The sequence below is a fragment of the Maylandia zebra genome, linkage group LG16 (genome assembly GCF_041146795.1).
Source record: "Maylandia zebra isolate NMK-2024a linkage group LG16, Mzebra_GT3a, whole genome shotgun sequence".
NCBI classification, from domain to species: domain Eukaryota; kingdom Metazoa; phylum Chordata; class Actinopteri; order Cichliformes; family Cichlidae; genus Maylandia; species Maylandia zebra.
Window position 1 is genome coordinate 26,159,718 of NC_135182.1, and position 25,790 is coordinate 26,185,507.

At 41.0% G+C, this 25,790-nt stretch overlaps 1 protein-coding gene across 1 annotated transcript in view; it reads right to left on the minus strand.

The window, feature by feature from the left end:
• The window catches only part of LOC101471877 (general transcription factor IIF subunit 2), a 65,317-nt gene that overhangs the window by 32,099 nt on the left and 7,428 nt on the right, over positions 1-25,790 (minus strand). The gene's annotated exons all lie outside the window — the stretch shown is intronic.

Genomic DNA, 25,790 nt, shown 5'->3' on the forward strand with positions numbered 1-25,790 from the left:
TGCAAGACTTGCTTCTAGAAGGACTTTGATTCAATCTGAAACAAAGCTCTATAGTTTCATTTGCCTTCTTGCAATATGCCACATAAAACTATCAGAGGGGCTACAGATACAGTTAGCGGTTAGTACAGAATTTGAATGCTCTGTATTTTTGGCCGCAAAACCACGCTTTCTTAAATATTTTTAAAAAAAAATATCTAAATGAACAAACCTCTCTCGCTTATACAGATACATTAAAAAAATAAATAGAAAATAACAGCAATAGGCAACAGGTCCACTCTAAGGAGAGCACCTGACATCAATATAAAAGTCACTACTTCTCATAACGCTGCAGAGTATGCAGATGTGCTGCTGCGTAATCAGAAAGATTTCTGCAAGTTAAATAAAGAGAAAGATTGCCGTGGAGCTCTGGTACAAATCTCTGACTGCACTTCAACAGTGATACAGTGAGGCTCACTGTGTGTCCTCGCCAGCGTGTCTGCAAAAAGGATCCTAATTCAGCCCACCGACATCTGCAAAGTGTAAAAAATTGCAGTGAAGTCTTTAACTAGTGTAATATTTCCGTAAAGTAACCTGCCAGCTGTACGACAGTTGATTGAATCATAAAGTTGCAAAATATTAAAATAGCTGGAAAAAACTACGTGTGATAGTTTTGTGCCTTTCCACTAATCTACATGTAAATACAGACTGTATGAATGTGGAGAAACTGGGATACAGTGTTGAAAAAGCCAAAAAAAACCCCCCAAACAAACACTTTCCTATGGCTCAGGTGAAAATTTTTAAAGCGCGTTTAAAAAAAATCAGTGCTTTTACAAGCAAAAATCAAACTATAGGCTCAACAAATGTTGCCAATAAACTAAAAGACGCTGTTTTAAATTGATGTTCTGCTTTAACTAATGTGGCTCATATTCTCAAATAAAGTATTTTAATCATTCCTATCATATTTTCTACAGCATTTCTTTTTTATTTTCACAGGAATCCTGCAAGATTACCTCTCTAATATGAGTTCAGTGTAAGTAGCTCCAACTTGGTTACAACGCTCATTATGTTTAAAGCAAAGTCTCCCATTATTATGCAACAGCGTCTGTCACACAGTCTAATCAAAACATGCCCTGCTCTCACCCTCACACCGCCTGCTACAGTAACTGACAGCCCAAGTCGTGCTGCCTCCACAGTGCACCAGCTTCCCCTGCCGCAGCCTCGAGGGAGCCCCTTCAAACCCGTCCAGCTCTAGTGGAGATATTTGGCATTTTAAAACTGGGTCATACTCTGGGATGAATCCTGCCCTCCTCCCCCAAGGAGAATCTCTTTTTATCCCTTTTATCACTGTACCCTGATTTGTGTCATGCATCTAAGCAGCTAGTAACAGGTAACAAGTAATCATTACCTGCAAAGTCCAACTTTGCAATATTGTACTGGTCAAAAGTGCTAACCGTAGGTGTGCTTATTTTAATAGCAGGTGGATTAGTAAAATGATCTAATCAGCCTCCTGGGAGATGATGCAGAAATTTCATAAGTTCGTGACTGCAGGAATGGAAAACACATTTCACTCTGTGAGACCACTGTAATGCAAATCAATGACTAAACATGGAAGACGCTGCTTTGATTTCATCAGGTGAAACATTCCTGGCTCAAACATAATATACATCAGGAAAATCAATGGCACTGATATTACACAGGTACAGAGCTAAGTGATGGAAAACTTCTTTAATTTGAATGCACTGAGAAGTAGAATTATATGCCCCTGAGGCAAATAACTAGACCAGGGGTGGGCAATCTCAGTCCACGAGGGCCGGTGTCCCTGCAGGTTTTAGATCTCACCTTGGGTCAACACACCTGAATCACATGATTAGTTTGTTACCAGGCCTCTGGAGAACTTCAGGACATGTTGAGGAGCTAATTTAGCCATTTAAATCAGCTGTGTTGGTTCGAGGACACATCTAAAACCTGCAGGGACACCGGCCCTCGTGGACTGAGATTGCCCACCCCTGAACTAGACAGTAAATCATCAAATATCTACTCCTACACTTTCACAAAGGATGGAAAAGAACTAAATCAATACAACAAACGAAGAGATATGCAAATGAGTTTCTCCTATGAGTCCATTTCCTTTCTAAACCGCTTAAATCAAGTTCCTCGTGATGAATACAAACTTAGCTTCAGATCTAAAAGTAGAGGCTGTGTTTACACGGAGCCTAATATTCTGATCATAAACTGTTTAAAATCTAAAACTGGATTCAAATATTTAAACACATAAATCAGGTTAACCAAGCTTGGTTCAATGGTGGTGATCTTCATGTTCACTCCCTCTGTTCTGATGTAAAATGCATGACGATATTTGCCCCGTGTGTCCATCTCTTTCCAAACAAATGGCAGCTTCCAACAGATAGTTACAGTCAAGTTTAACATCCATCTAAATGTTGCAGCAGAAATCGCCGCTGATAAGACCAGGCAATGTTTTTCTGATCTTCTGTTGTCCATCTTTGGTAACGAGAGTTTCCTGTTCTTGGGCGACAGGAGTGGCATCGGATGTTCCGCTGCTGTAATCCATCTGCTTTAAGGTTCAACATGTTCAGAGATGATCATCTTCATACTATTGTTGTAACAAGTGGTTGTTTGAGTTGCTGCTGCTTTCTGATCAGCTTCAAGCACTCTGGTCATTCTTTTCTTACCTCTGGCATCAACAAGGCATTTTCACCCAGAGAATTGGCGCACACTTATGTTTTCTCTTTTTTGGACCAATCTCTGTAAACCCTGGAGATGACTGTGTGGGAAAATCCCAGCAGATCTGCAGTTTCTGAAACACTCACAACAGCCCAACTGGCACCAACAATGATGCCAAAGTCACTTAACTCCTCTTTATCCCCATTCTGATGTTCAATTCGAGGAGGTCGTCCTGACCGCGCCTACATACCTAAATGCAATGAGTTGCTGCCATGTGATTGGCTGTTAAAATATTTGTGTTAAAAAGCAGTTAATCAGATGAACCTAATAAAGCGACTTGGACGTTTGTCATTTGTAGTTAAGTGTTTGTCTTTGCTTTAAACTTCAACTAACACTCAAACTAATAAAAAAAAAAAACCCTGAAAAGCTAAACTGATATAAGCAACTGAAGTCCAGAAACTAAATGAAAGTAAGTTGAAATAAAAAGACAACATCAAAAGGAAATAAAAAACTAATGAAAAACCCGACGACACTAACTGAACAAATCCTCTGTGCATAGTTTGCTCTTAATGCCAACTTTTAGATGAATTAGAGAAACAATAACGAGAAACAGTTGAGACAAGATTGAGTAACACTGATGAGGAGAAATATATAACATGTATTTAAAACATTCACTGTAGTGCAGTCATTTCAATCATAATGAAAAAAAAATGCATGGTAGCAACTATAGCTACAGTACTTTCTCTTTAAAATTGAAATTTAAACACATACCCCGAAAGCAGGGGTCTCAAACTCGTGGCCTGGGGGCCACTTGCAGCCCGCGTCACCCCTACCTGTGTATTGACAGGAAGAAATGTAATGAAATTTGGCCCTTGAAGTTACCGTTTTTGTTAGGGAGGATTTGCTTGTTGTAGAGTGCAATGTTAAAATAAGTTCTTTAAAAAGCAAGACATTATTTAATATGAAGGCGATATGAGCAGAGAGTACAAACATGTTGAAGGATTGGCTGTGTTAGTTCAGTGAGAGAAAAGCAGTCAAAAAGTAATGTGTACACTTATGTCGCCATTTTCATTTTGTTAAATACAAACAAAATTATAGCAGAAGCGCTGCCACGTGTCTGGAATATTTTCAGAAAGATTTGTGGGTGTTTTCTTGTTTGTTTGAGTTTTATTTATACTACTTGAACACTAAAGTGGCCCTCACATGAGATGATTGTGCCAGCAGTGGCCCACAGGTCATTTAAGTTTGAGACCCCTGCAGTAAAGAAATAACTAAATACCAAATAAAGATTTAGAGAGTGAATTTCATACTATTTAACACACATGTCCTCCCACATGCAGGTTCATTGAACGAGAAAGGGGAAAGAGACATTATTGAGTGTTTGCCTGTGATGGCTGCAGCGTTTAAACAAACGTACTGGTACTGGGCGACATTTCCGGCACCGAAGCAAACACACACACACACACACACACACACACACACACACACACACGCACAAAGCCTGGCGTACATTCAAACAATGCTAAGAGGGATGCGTCAAGATCCATTTATGGAAACTTGTGGGAGTGGAAATGTTTAAATTCAATTGTCCCAAATGGTGACAGGCATTCATCTCCTCTTCTTGTTAGGTGTGGAAAATCCTCCACGAAGCAAGTTACATTGCCTCTCGCTGCCTCTGCTGGATCTGTTCGTTACTGAGCATGCCCATATGGAGAGCAACAATCAGCCACCTTCTGACGACTAGCAGCTCTTGTTTTACTTCTAACTGCGCTCCCCCCGGCACGGCAGCCGAAACCATCTGCTCCAGCAGGGGGATGTCGTCAAACCGACAACCCAGGCGCCACCACCTTCCTCCCCCGACTCATGACTCACACGCCCACGTCAACCTCTGACATCAGGCGAACCTAATCCACAGCCCACGCCTCGCAGACAAACACAGACGACAAATACACAAACACACATGGTAGGAAAGTAAAGCGCGAACACCTTGAAGAGGAGATTCGCCCAGTGAAGCTGTGATGCTCACATGTCACTCACGCTTTACTGTCAACAACATCAAACTCGAGGCAGGTTTTAATTGCACATCACCTTCATGCATTTTTTATGAGCGTGACTGCTTCACTTATTAGTTGCGGGGGTCAAAGAGATCCACGCCTCATCAAAAGCTGGGAAAAGGGCGACGAGAGCGGTGGCAGGGGCAGGTGGCGATGAGGAGAGAGGCGGTAAAAGCAGAGAGGGAAAACTCAAATATCAACAGTCTTATCTCAGTCTTTTCACCTGTTGCCAGGCAAACTCAACTCCCTCTGTCGCTCCAACACACCCCTCCTTATCATGACGGCTCAGTTGTGTGGTGCCGCTCAGCCAGAAAATGACTAACATACCTCAGATTTTTTTTTTTTTATCTTTCAATCGCAGAAAGAGAAGCAAAAGCAAAGAAGGAGGAGGAGGAGGAGGAGGAGGTGGTGGTGGAGGAAGGATGAAATGAAGAAGGAGAGGGGGAGGGGAGGTCAGGCCCCTACTGCTTTCAGACTCAGCGCAGACAGCAGTAATATCAAAAAGAGATATCCAAGTATGAACGTGTAGAATCTGTGGATTCTTTGGTACTGGAAGCCTTGTGGGCTTCTGTTTGCAGCACAGGGTTTTTATTTCCCACTTTACAGCCTGTATCATAGAGAAAGCACTGAGTCACGGTTAACACTGTTCACACAGGGCAAAGAGTGGTTTGTAATTAGTGGACAGATACCAGCTGAACAGGTCAAACGTGTTAAGTTCTAACATTTCCATTGGTACTTTATTCCTTTCTCACCCGCTATATGTGTAAAAGCCCCTAATGCAACAGTAGGCCATTTGTTAGTTCTAGCTTTTTTTGTGCATATATATATATATATATATATATATATATATATATAGAGAGAGAGAGAGAGAGAGAGAGAGAATATGGACAGCTGGGACATCAAGCTTTTAATAGACTTGATGAAACCTTGGAAGCGTTGGCTAAAATTAATCTAAGAACCAGTTAAAGATCATTGTCTGATTATTATTTAGCTTTTTATTAACCTTTTAAAAATATATCTGCATCCAAGTCCGATTTTAAACAGCAGCAGCAGCAGCCAGCTCACATATGAGGTTGCCGCTTATCGTCTACAACTATTTCTACTTGAGGCACTCATGACTCACTGCTGTTGCCTCCTAAACGAGAGGCGCATCTTCTCAGGAAAGACAAGCCTTCACTGCAGGATTAGGAACAGAAGTCAAAACAGGAAACAAACAGATTGCAACGTTTCTTCCCCCTTTGAGGTTTTCTTGTCTGATCTTTGCAGACTGTTGCTGAAATCCTGGGCTCCTTACACTCATGCACTGACGTATTTTAGAAATGACAACAGAAACAGGACATGCTCACTCAAAGCAGAGCCCAGCAATGCTGCACATGTCTCTGGAGGAAGTTTGGGTTGTTTTTTTTTTTATGTGGTGTTTTTATTTGTTTTATCAGTTTTATAGTTTCTGTGCTTTTGAAGTTGTTAAAGCTGTAAAAAGTGGGCAGAGCTCATATTAAACCCTATGGATTAAGAATAGGATGTCATTCAAGTTCATATGCACATGAAGGCAGATGAGGGAATACTTCTAGCATTGTAGTGCACATTCTAAATGGAAAGGTTGAGAGTTTTGTGTCACTTGGCATGGAATGCCATGGAAGATGTACGTGTTGTCCCATGGAGCAGTGATGGAAACAGGGAAGGTGATCTGCACTAGATCAACATTACAGCTGAGTTTAAACCTCTGCTGAAATCCTGTGAATACCATCTTCTCCTCATCACCCAAATACGGGACCTGGTGTCGGGATAATTAACTGCGGGTTGCATCTTTTCTGCGCAGGAGGTCGGCACCGCTGAGACTGGAGGCCACAAAGAGACACACGTCTCTGCTGCCGGCTGCTACTGGATGTATTTCTGCAGCTCCATAAAAAGACTATTTTTTAATGATCCCTTTATGAATTTTCTCTTTGCTTAACCTTTGGATTTTATTTAGTTAGTTTTATTTAGTCATTCTTATTTGTGGTTTAGTATTTCTGTGTTTTATGGTTTCAGGAAACGTTAAAAGTGACTCCATGGTTACCATCGCTCTTTTTGCTCCTAAGCTGCTGGCTGTAATACTGTTTCTACCTTTTTATTCTCCTGTTAAATTCTCCGTATACACACAGACACACTCATTCATACACGAGACACTACTTGTGATGTCACTTTCACCCCGTGTCACTCTACAAAGAAACAACATGCATAAACAGTCTGTTAACAGACTGACATCCCACCTGATGAAGACCCTGGAGCGGTTGGTCCTGGCTCAGCTTCGGCGCCTAATAAGCTCATCACTGGACCCACTTCAGTTTGCCTACCAGCCTGGCATTGGAGCGGATGATGCCGTCATTCACCTCCTACATCGTTCCCTCGCTCACCTGGAGACCGCTGGAAGCACTGTGAGAATCATGTTCTTTGATTTCTCCAGTGCCTTCAACACCATTCTTCCCTCGGTTCTAAAGGACAAGCTGGTGAACTCTGGAGTGGACCATCACCTCACTACCTGGATCCTGGACTACCTCACCGACCGACCACAGTATGTGAGGACTCAGGGCTGTGTGTCGGACAGGGTCGTCTGCAGTACGGGGGCCCCACAGGGAACGGTTCTGGCTCCGTTCCTCTTCACCATCTACACTGCAGACTTCTCCCACAATTCCACCCAGTGCTTCCTGCAGAAGTTCTCTGATGACTCTGCAATAGTCGGCCTCATCACTGATGGGGACGACAAGGAGTACAGAGGACTGACTCAAGACTTTGTGGACTGGTGCCAGCTGAACTACCTCCAGATCAACGCCAGTAAAACCAAGGAACTGGTGGTAGACTTCCGCAGGCACAAGCATTCTCCACTGCAACCACTGAACATCCAAGGTATGGACATTGAGGCTGTGGACAGCTACAGGTACCTTGGTGTTCATCTGAACAATAGACTGGACTGGACTCATAACTCAGACGCCCTCTACAGGAAAGGGCAGAGCAGGCTGTACCTGCTGCGGAGACTCAGGTCGTTTGGAGTGGAGGGCCCACTCCTGAAGAAATTCTATGACTCTGTTGTGGCTTCTGCTATCTTTTATGGCGTGGTCTGCTGGGGCGGCAGCATCTCTGCTGGGGACAGGAAGAGACTGAACAGGGTGATCCGAAGGGCCAGCTCTGTTCTAGGATGCCCTCTGGACCCAGTGGAGGTGGTGAGTGACAGGAGAACGGCGGCTAAGCTGTCATCCCTGATGGACAACATCTCCCACCCCATGCAGCAGACTGTGACAGCACTGAGCAGCTCCTTCAGTGGGAGACTGCGGCACCCACGGTGTGGGACGGAGAGATTTCGCAGGTCTTTCCTCCCCACTGCTGTCAGACTCCATAATAAAGACTTTAACTGATCAAGCACACACATCCATACATATGCAATAATACTAAGTGCAATAATCCTTTCTGTCATCGTTGTATTTTTACTCAGTTGTATATAGTATTTGTATTCTATTTTTATCTTATTGTATATTTATTTTATTTTATTCTACTGTATATAGTATTTTATTTTATTCTATTCTGTACAGTTGTGTACTGTATTTATTCTTATTGTATTCTAATTTTTGCGTCATAACTTTTGCACTGTCCACTTCCTGCTGTGACAAAACAAATTTCCCACGTGTGGGACTAATAAAGGTTATCTTATCTTATCTTATCTTAAATACCATTTACATAAATGTTGGTGTACATTTATGTAGCTCAATGAAGAAAGGGTAACTGTGGGAAATCAACCATTATGCAGAGATGCTAATCAAAGAGCCTGACGGCAGTGGCACTGTGTGCTCAAATGCTGAGAGCTTCTTCAAGGACATAGCACCAAAAAAAAAAACCAAACAAAAAAAACCAACACACATGGCAAGCACAGACAGTGGCTACGGTGGACAGTTTAATTGTTTCTAATACTCAGTTTCTCTTCACTACAAAGAAGATCATCATGGCAAAGACTAAAGGACTAAAGAGAACAAACACAAACAAGAAAAGAAAACACTGGTTGTTATTAGGTAGCACCTAAAGACAGCACCATGCACGGACCATAAAGTAACCAAATTACAGCAGAACAGTTCCCAAATTGGAAAACCAAAAAAAAAAAAAAAGAGATGAGAAATGTCATTAGTTGCATTTTCCTAAACAATTATATTTTTTTCCTAAAGGCCTAAAAACTCACTCCTGCAACAGCATTTTTACTCAAATTCAACCCTGAAGCCACTCATTGGGCATGAGACCAATGCCTTTGTTCCCAGTGCACCTCTGCAGCTTGTTGTAGAAACAAATAAACATCCTCAAACTCGCTGTTGTAGAAAACAAGCTTATATCACAGAACCAGTGTGAAGCTGGAAAATGTGGAAGAGACCATATACTGTAAAATGAAAAAGACGTGGCATTTAATAATGAATAAACTCTGAATAAAAAAATAAATATTGAGAGAATAAAATGGGGGCAGGCAGAAACACAGACAATAGAAGTGGTAAAGAGGGCAGATCAGAAATAGAAAGATACAAAAAGGATCTCCAGCAGAGCCGAGGCAGAGCCGGAATAATGTGGAGGAGGAAATCAGAGCAAACCTGCCCTCCACCTTTCCAGAGCATGTGTGAAAGTGATAATCAACGCACTCTGACACAACACGACATCACAGGCCGAATCACACGAGTGTGTCTGAGTGTGCGTGCGTAGCTGTGTGCATTACGTGCATCCGTGCGAATTAATTAACGTCTGTGATTTAAAAAAAAGTCTCTTTGGAGCGATGTTATTAATGCTGCGCTGTTTCCGTTCCATAATTTGTGATCTGTGCAGCGTTCAGGACTCCGAAACGACACGCAGACCTGGAATGACGCGGGTGAAACAAAACCATCTGGTTCACTTGTGCTGAATTTATTCAGGTGGGACCACAACGCAGCACTCACTGCCCATCTGTGGCATTTTTAGGAATTATATAAAGTCATGAGAAATTCATGAGAAATGCAGCAGGGGTGACTTGTTTTTGTACTGATGAGTATCCATTTAGTTTTACGGCTGGAAGTTATGTATTACTACTTGTGTGGCCAACAATTGCTCGCAAACTTGTTGTGCCTTTAATGAAATTAGCCTAAAATTAATATGAATTAGCATGAATTAATTATGCATTGTTTATTACAAGCCCATTTCAGTTTGGGTGAATTAAATTTTTAGATGTCTGCAAACCTTTTTGAATGTGTTTTGATGCACTTATCTGGCAATAAGGGTGGATTAATTATGTATTCTTAACAGCTCATCCAAGAAATTGGTGCTTCATTTTTGGTGAGTGAAAGTCCAAGATTCTATTTATCTGTTACTTCCACGCTATCGTCCAATTATGGACACTTCTGCCTCCAATAAAACAAAAACAAAGTAGCAATGGCTAAAATGCTAATGTTGATGCATCAAAAAGACAACAACACAAACCAAAAAGTGACATCACAGTGGCTACATCCATGTCTGATAGGCTGCAGCACATTTGCTTTGATGCTTTGAGCTGTTCAACAAACTACATGATTGCACCATTTCCAAATAACTCAGTTTTTGTTTTGATTATGTTCTGCAATAAAAATGGCCACATATCAGAAAACACACACTCACCAGTCTTTTTATTAGGTATACCTGTTCAAGTGTTGCAGGAACTGCTGATCTACTGGAATCTTTCCACACAAGCTTCTCTAAGGTTTGCACAAAAAGGCCCAAAACAGAGAAAACATCCAGTGATCATCTGTGGATGAAGATACCTGGTTGATATCGGACAAGGGCCGGACAGCTTAAAGCTATTAAGAAAGCAACAATAACTCAAATAAATGCACTGGTACTGATGTAGTGCTTTTCTGCTCTAACTGAGCACGCTGAGCAACTGAGCACTTTTTACTATAAGCATCATTCATCCAATCACATACACACGATCATAAAAATGCTTTTTCCTATACAGTTTCATCACAGGTTTCAGTATGTTGCCTTCCACATGCAGGCGGAGGGAGCTGGGAAGCTGATCCCCCAGCTTGTAACCACTTGTTATAACCAAAGTATGCAGAAGAGCATCTCTGAATGCACAACACGTAGAATCTTGATGCTACAGCAGCAGAAGACCACAACAGGTCCCACTCCTGTTAGTTAAAAACAGGAAACTGATGCCATTTGCACAAGCTCATCAACACTGGAAAACAGAAGATTTGAAAAACACTGCCTGGTTTGACGGGTCAATAGATGCTCCAACAGTTGGATGGTAATTTCAGAATTTGGCGTAAAACCAGAGCATAGATCCCTGCTTCCTTGTATCAGTGGGTCAGGCTGGTGTTGCACTGGTGTTGGGGATATTGTTTTGGCACATACAGAGGCTACCTGAGTATTTTTGCTGACCATGTCCTTCAATGTCGTTTTCTGCTTTCTTAAACGTGGTAATAGGTTCACTGTACAAACACCAGCTCCGAATACAGTAGAGCTGTTTCCAGCACCTTGCTAAATCTTAAATCTGAAATGCAACAAAAAAGGTGTACCTAATAAAGTGGGCCTGAGCGTGTATGGCAACACGGTTTTATCTGTGATAGACCAATATTAGCCGATAATATTGGCAAAGCAATCAATCATGTATTATTACTAGTTTTACTGTAACAGCGGTGTAGAGGTGTGGGTAAGCGAGCAGATTCCATTCATGTACCTGCAGCGTGTGTTATGCAATCTTGATTTGTTTGTGTGTCTTCAATAACTTTGTCTTTGTGCCTTTAGGAGGTACAGCAACAAACAACTGCCCAAGGCTCTACAAGAGATCCTGCCATAAAATATGCAGCAGTCAAGCGGTTTAAGACATCCCTGCCATGCCTGGCTCATCCTCAGCGGCAGAAATCTGAGAACAATGAGCGCAGCACCGGATTTATTTGGAAAATTAAAAGCAACAAATCTCTAATGAAATCCACACGGGCGGGTGGGTGAGGAGCTTTTTAAGGCAGAATCCGACAAGTTTCTGCGCCGCTGAGTAAAACCCTCCCACATAAAACAAAATTACTTTTCTTTCTCAGACATCTCACACAGAAAGCATTACTAACGTATGGTTTGCGTGACCCATGCATAGATAATATTTGATGTGGACAACCCCGCGACTGGATATAATTACATTTTTTTAAAAAGCACCAATGTCAGCCAGAGTTTCCAACCAGCTCACGCACACAGCCCTGACAATAATGTGATACTTTTTTATTCATGTGTCAGCGTGCATGATCTCTACAAAAGGCAACCGTTGACTCTAATACACCTCTAAAAAGCCACTGCTGCAGGTCAGCTTGGCCTCTGGATGTTAAATACAGAAATGGGCTGTTAGAGTAAATTGGATTCCTCATTTTAAATGCAGCCATGGAGAGGCTGAAATAAAGCACAGTGCAGGCTCAGATACAAAAAGACAGATTGCAAAAAAATTGGAGCTGGAGAACAGGGAAAAGAAGAGGGAATTATCAGAAATCATTTTGACATGGAGGCTCTCTCTGTTTCGCTGCTTTGAACACTTTGTCTAAAAGAGCCAGAGAAACTGAAATGCATTTAAAACAACATGCCAAATATAAGCTGGTTGAGAAAAAGAAATCCATTAATATGATGGGCTTTGTAGACAGCAGCATGGGTCATCAAAGTAACAAAACCTCAGCATTTTCTGCATCTAACCTCACAGAAAACATTTCCCTCCAGCATGCATTACTAAAAAAAAAAAAAAAAAAAAAAAAAAAAATCTTTCCAGCCTTTCAGCACCCCACTGACAGAGGCGAACGTTGTATCTACTGGCGACAGAACATCACATTTTAGCCCCTCTATCATTATTCAGGGTGTCACGTGTCGGCTGTGTGGGAGCGCAGCAGGGGATGGTTGAATAAACCTTTATTTCAAGAAGCAAAACAGAAACGAGAACACACATGGCATTTCTCTAGCCAAACAATTGCTGGCTCACTCTGTCATATTTTCACCTTGGGCAAAACAAAACATGCTTCTCTGAGAAGAATGGGAGCCAGTGATTCACCTTACTGTGACTACAGGGAAAAACAAATGTGAGATCTGCATTTCTGAGAAACCTGCAGGGTGCAAAAAAAAAAAAAAAAAAAAAAAGTTTAATTTTAATCCACATATTTTGATTTTCATTCTCTGCAGTAGCTTTTTTTTATGCACAGAGAGGCACAAACCACCCACCTGTCCTAATGCTCTGGGTAATAGAAACATATTGCCAATATTTCAGTGATGTAAAGCTACAATGGCATACTGCGTCCATGTATCCCCTATATGTAACTGAATCAGATAATTTACAATTAAGTGCTCATATTTATTAGTGTTTTATACAATTTAACCAAACACCAACCTCGGGGGTGAAAAATTCAGTGAACAAGGAAGAGTTTAAAAAACTTGAGGCTGGCTCCAAAAGTGAGTCATGTTAAAAACAGAAGACTGTATATAAAAGATGGATGTTGATTCTGGGTCTAAACAGGAAGCCAATGTTTTTTGCAAGAGTCTATGTGGAAATACAAACCTCATGTCATATGTCCCAAATAAACCATTTTCAGATTAGAGAACTGGTTAAATTGTGAGTTTAAGCGTTACTGAATATGACTTTATGTTCACAACCTAAACCAAGGAGGTTATGTTTTTGTAGCTTTTTGTGTGCGTGTTATTCAGTTTGTAAACATGATAGCACGAAAAACTTTGTAGGGGTGTAGAGTGGGGTCATGTTAACAATCAACTAAAATCTTCAAGGTCAACTTAATGATTTACTTGGTTGGAAATTGACAACCTGTAAGGCTTGCAAGTTGTGCGAGTTGGTCATGTGGGTAAGCTCAGATGAGCTACTTTTTGGTAGTTTGGTAGTGTTCAGTTCTAAAAACAAAATTGCTATGTCAAACTCAACTCAGCTTTTGGGTTAGCCTTTTGGGGCCTTAATTTTTTCAAATAAATCTGCTGGTTTAATGCCACTTTGTGGGTTAATGTGAGCCCAGGACACTTTCACAAAGATTCTTAATCTCAAGAGTTTGACTTTCTATTTAAAATAACATTTTTACCTTATTAAGGGTTTGAATTATACATTATTAGAGGTTGCTTTGAGTGCCAGGTAGGCGCACAGGACCGGTAGCTTTGCTTCAGTTGAACAGTCATAAAACTAGACCTCTTGATTGGATTTGTGGAGTCACGTTCAAAGAATTTTTAATGCAAATATCTTATGAATTACATCAGAAAACCTCTATGAAAAGACTATCGAGGGAACAGTTCACCCTGCCCGGGATAGGGTTACCGGGGCCCCGCCCTGGAGCCAGGTCCGGGGAGGGTGCCCGAGGGCGAGCGTCTGGTGGCCGGGCCTAAGTCCATGGGGCCCAGCCGGGCACAGCCTGAAAAAGGGACATGGGCCCATCTTCCTGCAGGCCCACCACCCGCAGGAGGCATCGTAGGGTTCGAGTGCAATGTGAGTCGGGCGGCGGCCAGGAACGGAGGCCCTGGCGGGCCGATCCCCGGCTACCAAGACTGGCAATTGGGACATCCAGTTGAGGTGGTTCGGGCATCTGACAAGGATGCCCCCTGGGCGCCTCCTGGGGGAGGTTTTCCAGGCATGTCCCACCGGTAGGAGGCCCCAGGGCAGACCCAGGACACACTAGAAAGATTATATCTCTCAGCTGGCCTGGGAACGCCTTGGTGTTCCCCCGGATAAGCTAGAGGAGGTGGCTAGGGAGAGGGAGGTCTGGGCTTCTCTGCTTGGGCTGCTGCCCCGCGACGCGGCCCCGCATAAGCGGAAGAAAATGGATGGATGGATGGATCTTATGAATTATATTGATTGTTACTATTCTGTGGCCCAGACTGTCTGAGACATGAGTCTGTAGGTTTTTACCTCACACCTATAGTTCTACTGACTCATCTAGTCTGTTTTTCTCTAAGTTTTAAATGGTTTAAAATGCAATTTTTTTATTATTATAATCAACAAAAACATCCAGTTAAGAATTTTTAAAAAAAAGGGGACAAGATAAAGGACCGTCCCTCCAAGTATCGTCACATTAAACTAATTTTAAAATCAAATCAGCAGTCAGAAACATCCTCTGCTTGCTCTCATTTACAGATAATGTTATAATGATAATGGCAGATAATGGCTGCATGTTGCCCCACACACACACACACACACACACACACACACACACACACACACACACACACCTGGGCTGTGGGTCTGTGTTGTGTCATTTATGTGCAGAAAAGGAGACATGAAAACTGCAATGAGGCAGATTTAATTTATTACCATTATAATCATATTAATTTAATCCATCAACGGAAAATAAGATGAAAAATTGCTTTGAATTGCGAGTTACTGACCACTAACGATCCACAAAGTCATCCCCCATTTCCACAACTCTAACATACACAGTGGGTGCATCCTACTAAACAAGCCTGCAACTGTGAGCAGACAACTTAGCACTCCACCTTCTTCTAAAAACAATATGAGAATTCCTGTTTTTAGAAGGAAAACAGGACTTTTCAAACCAGTGGGTGATATCATGGTGATGACATCCATCTTTTAAATACAGTCTATGGTTTTGGCTATATGACACCATTCCTCTTGGTTACATGTAATTTATATAAACATGTTTTTCACATAAATAATCCAAATGCATTTGTTCTTTAGGCATAATTGCACACGCCATCACCAAGTGCACTTAGCTGAAACTGTCCAAACCATTTATATCACAGAGGCTAAAAAAAAAAAAACCCCAACAACAACACAGCAAACCCCACCACCACCTCTCTATATAATTCAACAAAGTTGAAAAGAGCACCACAAACCACACTCTTTAATTTAAAAAATTAATTCAGTTAACGCAAATCTACAACACTTTCAACAGAAATATAACACTTTCATCACAGAGGGATTTACTGCAGGACTGATGCATTAGTTTGAACCATTTGTACCTAATAAACTAGGCACTGAGTGCATTTAAATGAGGCGGTGCTTTCACGATTCTGCTTAACTTGCAAGCAATTGAGCAGGCACTAAATATGTTTTTCATTCCTACGCAGTGGGGTGGCATGAGCTTTTAAAATGTATGTGTTGATTGGTAACAATGGATTCTTACGCTCCCGATGTGCAGCTACCAGCCCAAACGTGACCCGAATAAATGAGAGGAGGGAGACAAAGGAGGAAATAAAAGCACAAAGCTGAAAGTGAGGGTCTCCAGACACATAAACACAGCAAAACAAATGTCAGCTTGCGAACAAATTACTTCCAACAATACCTGTGACATTATATTTTCAGAGATATGCTCTGCGCTGCGAGAGAGCAGTGCAAAAGGAGAGAGCTGACAGCTTCAACCAGCCCTGACTGCAAGGATGCCCAAGAGGTTTGAGCCCAGTGAAAGCAGGCGGAGGGAGCTGGGAAGCCTCCCCACTGGCTTACCGCAGCCTTGACTCGCCTAACAAAACACAGAAAGACTGCTCCTTGACGTCAGCCAAGGAAACGGCCCAGCCTTTCCACTATTCGTGCACAACTTCTAGCATGGCGAGAGGATGGCTGAAAGCTGGAGATGAATACAAACAATTCATACTGGAAAGCCTGCTGAACGCTTCTGAATGAAGCCAGATATAACCAAGCATCGGCTGTTAGTGTCATCTAACTACAAAGCCATGCTTTTTTTCAAGAGGTATCCAGTCAAGAGATATTCCTCTCTAAAGCCTCAGCAATTCATAAACCACACTGGTGGAATGAACCTATAAAGCTAAGCCACCCGCACTCCTTCAATAAAACACCTACGACAGTCTGCCCGGGATCCAACCAGCAGCCTGCGCGCTTCCAGAACTTTTGAGCGTGATGCTACTGTGCAACAGGGATTTCAAATAACAACACAGGACAATTTCTGCTTTATATTTAGCCTGCTCACAGCCCTCTGAATCGCTGCCCACATTTCCACTTTTGTCTCTCTCGGAGATCTGATATTGTTGTTGTAAACGCATGCTTCCTGTTCGGAACAACAGCCAAGCCAATCAGTATTTATCAGTCAGACTACAGATGGTGACTTTATCAAGCTGTCGCACTCCAACACACAGGGTCACATCTTAAATATGGAGCTGCAGAGTGGGAGGAGGCCCTGGTTTTATAGATGCTCTCATAATGAATCACAGTAGTAGGCATTTAGAAAACCTAAAGCAACGATCGCCATTACAGACACAGTTTCAAATGCCTTCCTCCGTCCGTTCCTCCAAGAATGACTTGGTTGGTGTGAGCAATGACAAATATTGCCCAGAATCCATCTGCACTCGCACTTAAAATGATTTATGCTCATTTCTAGCTCCATATTTCATCTCTTTAAATGTTCTCTTGATAATTAAAGATACTTCTTATTTTGTGTAGCCCCTCAGTTCACATGTGGCCTAAAATTTAAAACACGTGTTTATAGCTATGCTCCCTTTAAGCCAGCTTTCTTCTGATTGGCTGCCCCTCTCAGACAGAAGGTATGAATAGCAGGTGGTGGAAACCCCTGCGCTCACAGCCAGGCTCCTGTGCCTGAGATGACCATTTTAGGTATGTCCCCCTTTTCTTCATGAAACAGATTCAACAAGGTGCTGGAAACATTCCTCAGAGATTTTGGTCCATGTTGACATGACATGTTGTCGGCTCTATGTCCATGACGTGAATCTCCCTTTATACCACATCCTAAATGTGCTCTATTGGATTGAGATCTGGTGACAGTGGAGACAATCTGACTACCAGTTTGAAATGATTTGAGCTCTGTGACATGCCTGGTTATTCTGCTGGAAGCAGGTGCAATAAAATGATGGACATGAGTCTTTGAGTTTAAACAATGCTCAGTTGGTACCAGAGTACCAAAGTATGCTAAGAAGCTATCCCTCACACAGCACACTACTCATCAGACCAGGAAACATTTTTCCTGTCTTCTGTTGTCCAATTCTGGTGAGTGCATGCAAACAGTAGTCTCAGTTTCTTGTTCCTTGCCCACAGGAGTGGCACCTTGTGCCGTCTTCTGCTTCTGTAATCCATGTAGCCTTCAAATCAGCTCAGAGTAGCCTGGCAACTTCTCCTCTAACCTCTGGCATTAACAATTCATTTTCAACAAGAGAACTGCAGCTCACTGGATATTTTCTCTTTTTCAGACCATTTTGTATAAACTCTAGAGATGGTTGTTTGTAAAATCTCAACAGATCAGGAGTTTCTGCCTGCGTGGCACCAACCACCACCCTGTGCCATGTTCAAAGTCACTGAAATCACCTTTGCCAGCTGCTTTTCTTCCTGGGTTATCTTTCTCAACAGAAAGTTCTCAGCATTGTGATGACGCACTACAACAAATTACACAGTGACATAACATCTCATCAACAACGAAACACAGACACATTCAAGATAAGCTCCTTAAAATATAACAAACCAGATACACCGCAACTGCTTCCTTTGCTTCAAGCTCTTCCCAGTGTTTAGCAAACTTTGTGACATACTTGATATCATTTCAGCATAAATAAATCTATTACTAAAGCACACAGACTTTAGAAATACGTTCATTTGTGGTCTGAAGCCTTCACAGCTTGATACAGTACTGTTCTTTGAACTAAAGGAAACACACCATCTTTACGGTATAACAAAGTTTGTTAACCTTCAGGGAAATCACTGTCCAGGCAGGAAACACTGTGAATCCATTTCACCTGGTTTGATTGTTTTGCAGGCGGTGGCCACAGACTATAGCTTTCTCCTTTTTCCTCCAGACTGATTTTTCTGTCGTTTTGCTTTTCATTACTGCTGGTAGCCTGAGATGATATCTGCAGCCTATTGAGGCTGCACAGCTACTCCAGCTCCTTCAAAAACACAAACACTCCCATATGTGCCGACATAAGGTTTTCTCTGTACCCCAGTTTCAAAGAGTGTGGTACCATGAGACAACAGGAGACAGGCTGTAATATGAGGAGAGAGCTGAACAGGACCATAGAAGGGCATCAACCCAGCAGCACGTTTGGCATCTGCTCCTTTGTGTGAGAAGGAGCAGGAGGAACACTGTCAGAGCCCGAAGACACGACCTCCAGGGGGCTACACATGTGCATGTTTGTGACCAAACTGTCAGAAACAGACTCCATGGAGATAGCACGAGGGCCCTACGTCCTCAAGTTGGGACCTGTGCCCACAGCCCAGCGCCTGTGCAGCTTGACTGACAGTCACCAGAACTGGCAGGGCTGCCACCGGCACTCATGTCTGTCACGTGTATTAAATGTCCTCCTGCAGCCTGTCTGGTAGAATGATTATATCTGTATTAACTGAAATATTACTTTTTATAAAACGTAAGTGGAATCTTTGTAGGGATAATATTAAACACTAAAAGACATTGACACATTGTTACAATGTCTCTACAAACAAAGCTATGTGTTTTCGTAGCACCGTAATTGACTTTTGTGTTTAGGGGGACTATTATTTGTTTGGACATTGCCTAAAAACAGACTTCTGGGCTCTGCAGGGGCTGTGGTGGAGTGCTGCATCAGTTGATCTGGCTCCTAAAAAAAAATCACTTTAACCGAAAAAAAAAAAAAAAAAAAAAGGAACCGAAACCAACTAAGAGTTTGGGATGAGCTGGCGTGAGTGAAACACAGCTAATAAGTCCTCAGCATATGTGAGAACTCCTTCATGGCTGTTGTAAAGCTTTCCAGGTGATGACCTGGTTGAGAGTGTACAAAGCTGTTCATCTAAAGTGTTAATATACAGCTCCACAACAAAGAGATCCGCAAATGTGGAGGTGTGCTGATGCTTTGGACTGGTACTCGAGTTTATTGTCATTAACTAGTTTTTCAGATAAAAATTAAACCTGTTATTTTAATACAGTGGACAGCAGGCCACACAGATCGCCTTCTTTCAGCTGCTCCCTTTAAGGGTCGCCAGAGCAAATCATCAGCTTTCATCTCATCCCATCCTTAGCATTCTCCTCTGTCACACCAACCCTCCGCATGTCGTTCTTCATTAGCTCCATGAACCTCCTCTTAAGTTTTCCGCTTTTCCTCCTGCCAGGCAGCTCCATCTTCAACTTCCTCTCTCCAAAAACAGCAGGCAACACACATGGCAGGTGAAAAATCAAACACTGTTTACTTGCTAAACAGATCATCTCAGAATTTATCCTTGCCCACGATTATAGAAGAGTTCTATATTCAGCACTCACAGTTTCATCTACCAGCAAGACAGAAGTCAAAGAACCAAACAACACAGTGTGTACATTTGTTACTTTTCCCTAAAAGTCTAGGGAATGTTTTAAATTAACAAACGTATCCATGTCGAAAGGAAATTAGGCAAGGAGGAGGCGAAACTGGCAATAAATTAAGGGTTTTAATTATTAATTAAACTAAAAGAGACGGACAGGTTGCTATCACCACCAAAAAGGAGAAAACACAACAAAGCTCAAAAAGTTAATCACTAAGAAAAAGAAAGAAAAATCAAAACGGTAAATGATTTGTGCACCGTCCTCTCCACTGAGCAAGAGTAAGCATGCACGAACAGGGAATGAAAACATAAGAAAGAATTATGAAAATAAAATTCTGAAAAGCAAATAACTTATGTGACAGCTAACATCGCAAACACCTTTAAACCCATGTTTCTGACTTCTAGGGCTGTTCGATATAACGATATATATATATATATATATATATATATATATATATATCTCTGATGACGATATAAAAACATCTATCGTTTCATTTTACGCTATCGTTTGTTTCGTGGTGTCGCAAAGTAAACTGTTTATGGCAATATTTATTCGTCGTTCTGATGGTCACTGTAGTGGCTATGTTAATTTATTAAAGTTCTCTCTTTCTCTTATATGTAATATAACCACACTGCTGACCGACAAGCGCCTGTTTTTACGCGTTGTCATTAGCAACAGCGACGGTAACACCTTCGCGTGTCCGCTTGTTTATGTTCCACATAAACCTTTCACAATAAAGCTCAAGACCCTGTTGAGACTTTTCAAAATAAACTGAATCACGTGAAAGAGCAGATTATTTACGGATGAGAAGTAAAAAAGAGCCGCCAGGTGCTAAAAAATAAACCTTAGACTCAAACGTTAGAACAGGCTTTTCCCCGCAGCAGACCGTGTAATAAATACAAAGAAAACGGCGGCCGTTACAACTTATGTCTAAAAATGTATAGTTTCATGCATCGGTTAAAACACTCGACTCCGGGTAAAGGACGCGCAGCTGGAAACACTTCACACAAGTCGAGCTGCCCGAGATTCACAGAAAATGTTACATTTTTGTGATTTATATCGTTATCGGGACGATAGAATTCTTATATCGGGATATGAGATTTTGGTCATATCGCACAGCCCTACTGACTTCCACATATTTTTAATGGTGCCTTCAAGTGTCAGGAGACAGCAGGAAACCACAAGAAGAGCAGCATCTGCAAAGCTCTGCATCGACTTCCTCACTCGTCAGCAGTGCAGGGTTTGGATTCAAAGATCAATAGTTACCTTCAGAGCTACACATCTTCTTGACTTTGGGCTACCTGCACTTTTCTGTATCTAATCAAGTGATCAGATATTTTCTAACTTTTTAAAACAAGAGGAGTCAACTCTAGTTTCATAAACAAATGCAGGTAAAGGACTGTTGTATGCAGGTGTGAGCTTATTAGAAGTTAACTTTATCAGTTTTAGGAGCATTAAAGCATAGATTAGCATTAAAATGTTTTTACAAGAAAATTTATTCAAACACACTAACGGGGTTCAGAATTGCACGATTACACCGCACAAGAGCGGTAGAGTCAATCCTACAAAATAAAATATCTATTCAGAAAAGACATTTTATTATTAATAGTCTCAACAGACTGTAAAGCGAACCAGAACATACAAGAAGGAAAAGGGACTACACACCCGAGTGTTTCAACAAGTGTGCAAAGTTATAAAAGAACTCAAAGTGAATCCTGTAGCTGTGTAAACACTGATAATAAGAGGACAGACTGTTCTGTGGTTTTCAATAGTTTCAAAGAACTCAAGGACTGCAAAGTCGGAGTGAAAGCTTCACACAGACTCTACTGTAGCAGAGCAGCACATTACATCTGGCTTTTCTTTTCTCTTCTGCACGCTACTGTGGCAGCTAAGCCTGTTGCTTAGCAACCTCTTAATCAATACCTGGTTCTTTTTGCCGGAACAAAGCAGAACAACGAGAGGGGAAATAATGGAGGAACATTTAGCTAGCAGCCTTACAGGACAAAAGGCATGTCAGGCACCATTTGTGCTCGTATCAATCATGAATGGTCACAATTAAAAACCTTTTACAATTGTTGGATCAGTGCATACTTGTATAGCAGAGGTGGAGGAATGCATTATACAGAGTCTGAAATGTTTGGATTATATGGATTAGACACTGCGTGGTTGGCTAAATTACATATTTCCTTACAAGCAGAGATGGATCAAGCAGGCCCAGCCAACTCTGGGACGTTAAATGGAAGAAACGCTTTTGCGTCACAATGTAATTTGCATATCACTGCCACACAGTTTTATATAGCGTTATTCCAATTCTTCAACTGAATAACACCTTTTTTTAGGTTTTTAGATAGATGTTTGTCAGTGATAAATAGTCACTTCAGTCACAACTGGAAATCAAGTTTAGAGTTAGTGTGTCATGAACTGAGCCGGACCACATACAGCAGGTGTGAGGGTTCCCAGTTTGAAGACTGGAGTTTGATTTTTGGCCATCGTCATGCGTTAATAATGATAATATATCACAGAGATGATCCCTAAAGGGAGCAGTCAGACATCGAAACTATTGAAAACTAAACAAATGATCAAATCAACCAAATCAACCAACCAAATAAAATAAACTCGATTGCAAATAGTAAGTACACTTGAATCACAAGATTTTAAGGGAATAAATTGTTATTAAATTAAGACTAGTAATAATGCCGCTTCTGATATTTTCTCACTCTAAAAGGTATCATTTTAGTATTTAGTTTCTTAAAATCTTGCAATTTCAACATCCTGTACTTCTGCTTTGTCATACATATCTACACTGTCCAGTCCTCATGCATGTATAGTAACCAGTTAGTCCATAATTTATCCCAATCTCCACTCTGCACAAATGCACATACAAATATACATATAAATATGCTATACTTGTTATTTTCTGTTTGTCTATTCTACTGAGTACAATGAGGGTAAGGAAAAAGTTCATGTCCCTTGATGTGTAAATATACAAAGCTGAGTCTGATCAAAGACTTTTCTATATAAGGATCTATAGCTGATGACATTCTGTGGATAATAATACCAGCACGTGTAGGTCTGACAGTAATCCAGCTGTGCAGTAAGACTGATTATGACCAAAGAAAAAAAAAACATGATATGTATTTATTAAACAAAATTACTCTCAGTGGATTCATTAAAGAGATGAAACATAGCTTTGTAATTGAGCATATTTCCTTAAACCTTAATTACAACTCAAATTAAAAATAAATAATAAAATGTGAACTGAAGTCACCATGCGACAGTCTGGTAGAAAGAGAATTTGAAAGCAAAGCAAATGAAAAGGATGCGCTCAAAGACAAAACAGGAAAACTTTTTCAAAACAAAGCACAACAGTCAGTTTCTCTCGATTTATTAATGTTTGGAAGCCAAAACTGTAACTGAAAATAAAATTCAGTTACAATTCACTTTAGTAGTGATGACTAGAACTGCAGCCATGATATAATTAATGACATCGTCTCTGCCTTTAAGTTAGTTCAGACCAACTGTACTTAAAAAAGGTCAATTTATAAACATGCGACATCTACAATGACTGCAAACATTGATTAAATTGAGTTTAACTAGGATTCAAACCCACTGCGATCTCTAAAAGGAGTCAAGAGAAGGTAATATAGTGGAAATTTAAATGCCAATGGCTGATTATATAATTTCCCAAATGTATCACACAGAAAATCCATTATTTCAAAATATAGCCTGAACCTGCTTTGGCCGAGGTGTCAAGAATCTGTTAACATTTGAGTAGGTGAGGCAAAAAGTGTGAGAGCGAGAGTGCAAGTGCAGATCAAACCCGTGCAGGCGTGCGTGCGTGCGCAGGTACGGTTACGGCTGGAAAGCTGCTGTGTAATTGTACGTGTGCGCTTCGGAGTGCGAGACTGTGGGGAAGCGAGTGGAAGACCGGTGTCATACAGTACACCTTTCCTGTGGGCGAGTGGGGGTGGAGCTGAGCGCCGGTCAGGTAAATAGAGACTACACACCACCGCATCTCAGAGGACATTATCCTACGTCTTGTTTCCAGTGCACTCTGGCAGTCAGGCCAGCCATCTGGAGCACCAACACCTTCTAGAAAAAAATGAAGAGGTTTAAACGCCTCCTGTGCCGTTTCCACATTCACAAACATAAGATTATAATCCTGGTGATCCTCTGACACCTGTGCCCACCCACTGCTGCTTCTGCTGCTGCAGACTAACGCAATAATGTTTCTCTCTTTAAAAAATAAAAAAAATTATTAAAAAAAATTACAACTCTAAACTTCTGCTGAAAATTTTCACTTCAGCACATATTAAAGTGTTTCTGTTTCTGGTTTTAATAAAGGACTGAACAAACAGAAAAAAGCCTTGAAAAAGAGAAACTGAAATATCCATTATCACATGTAGGAGGTATTAACATGCACATGCAAGTGTGGGTGCATCTAAAGTGCGTGAAGGCGGTGATAGAATAAACCTCGATAAGGACAACGCTTTATTTTAATTTTCATTACAGTTTGGTAATAGTTTTCTGAGACAGAGATGGCTGATAACGTCGATATTAATTATTATTCTGTGATTTGGGGATAGTGCAAATATTCATAAACACAATTAGGTCCAAAAGGTTTTGAACCATGACAATTTTTCGCAATTTTGCCTCTGTGCACAACCACAGTGGATTTTAAATATTACAGATGTGACTGAGTAGAGACTTTCAGCTTTATTTAAAGGATTTCAACAAAAGTATGGCATTAACTGTTTAAGAAAGAGTTTTTCTTTTTATACAGAGTCATTATTTTCAGATGCTCTAAAGTCATTGGACAACTGACAGGCAGTTTTATGGCCAAGTGAGGCTTGGTACCTCATTTCTTTTTTAAGCTTAAAAAAAACATCTGGGGTTGATTCTAAATATTAAACTTGCATTTTGTAGCTGTTTGCTGGCAACTCTCAATACGAGGTTCAAAGAGATGCTAATGCAAGTGAAGGAAGCTATCTCCAAGCTGAAAAACCAAAAATAAACCAATAACCTAATAAACTAGAGACAGAGGAATGACTTTAGGAGTGTCCAAATAAACAACCAGGTGCATTCTTAAAAGGACTGAGTGCAATTGCCAGCTCCGCAGCACAGAAACACCTAAAAGATCCCAGAATGTGAATAATTTAGTCAAATGCTGCAAAACTGTTCGAACAGATAAAAAAACAAAAACATATACTACATGTTTGTTACTCGATCTCAACCTAATACAGCATGTCTTTCAGTTACTAAAGAGAAAAGGCACGGTACAGCATTTCAAAGGAGGTTCTAGACTTCAGGCAAAAATGACTGCAAGTATTAAAAAACAAACAAACCTTTTGTAAAAATTGCTTTCAAGCTGCTAGAAATGGAGGACTATCTGTCAAAATGCTGCCAAACAGTTAATGCATCACTTTATTTAAACTCCTTGAATTAAAGCTAAAAGTCTGCACTTCAGTCGCATTTTTATTGTTCGATTTAAAATCCACAGCGACGGTGCACAGAGGCAAAACTACAAAAGCTGCATCACCGTCAGTCTAATGGCCTAAACTATTATCTCTTTACCAAAATTGAATTTTCTTTCCTACACGGGCACACAGGGTCCCATTAAAACATTTAAAAGGGTTGCATAATACTCTCAAATGCTGGAGGACATATTTGTTTTTTGGAAACATGAGTTGTGGAGGATTTGGGAATTGATTCGTTTCTGTGAACTGGAAAATAAATATTGAAAGTGAAATTTTCCTATATTGAAAGAAAGACTGGTTCAGATTTAAAACAACAGGGATTTACTTTAATTAACTTTTTTTTAATACTTTGGCTAAAAAAATGAAGTCAACGTGCAGTA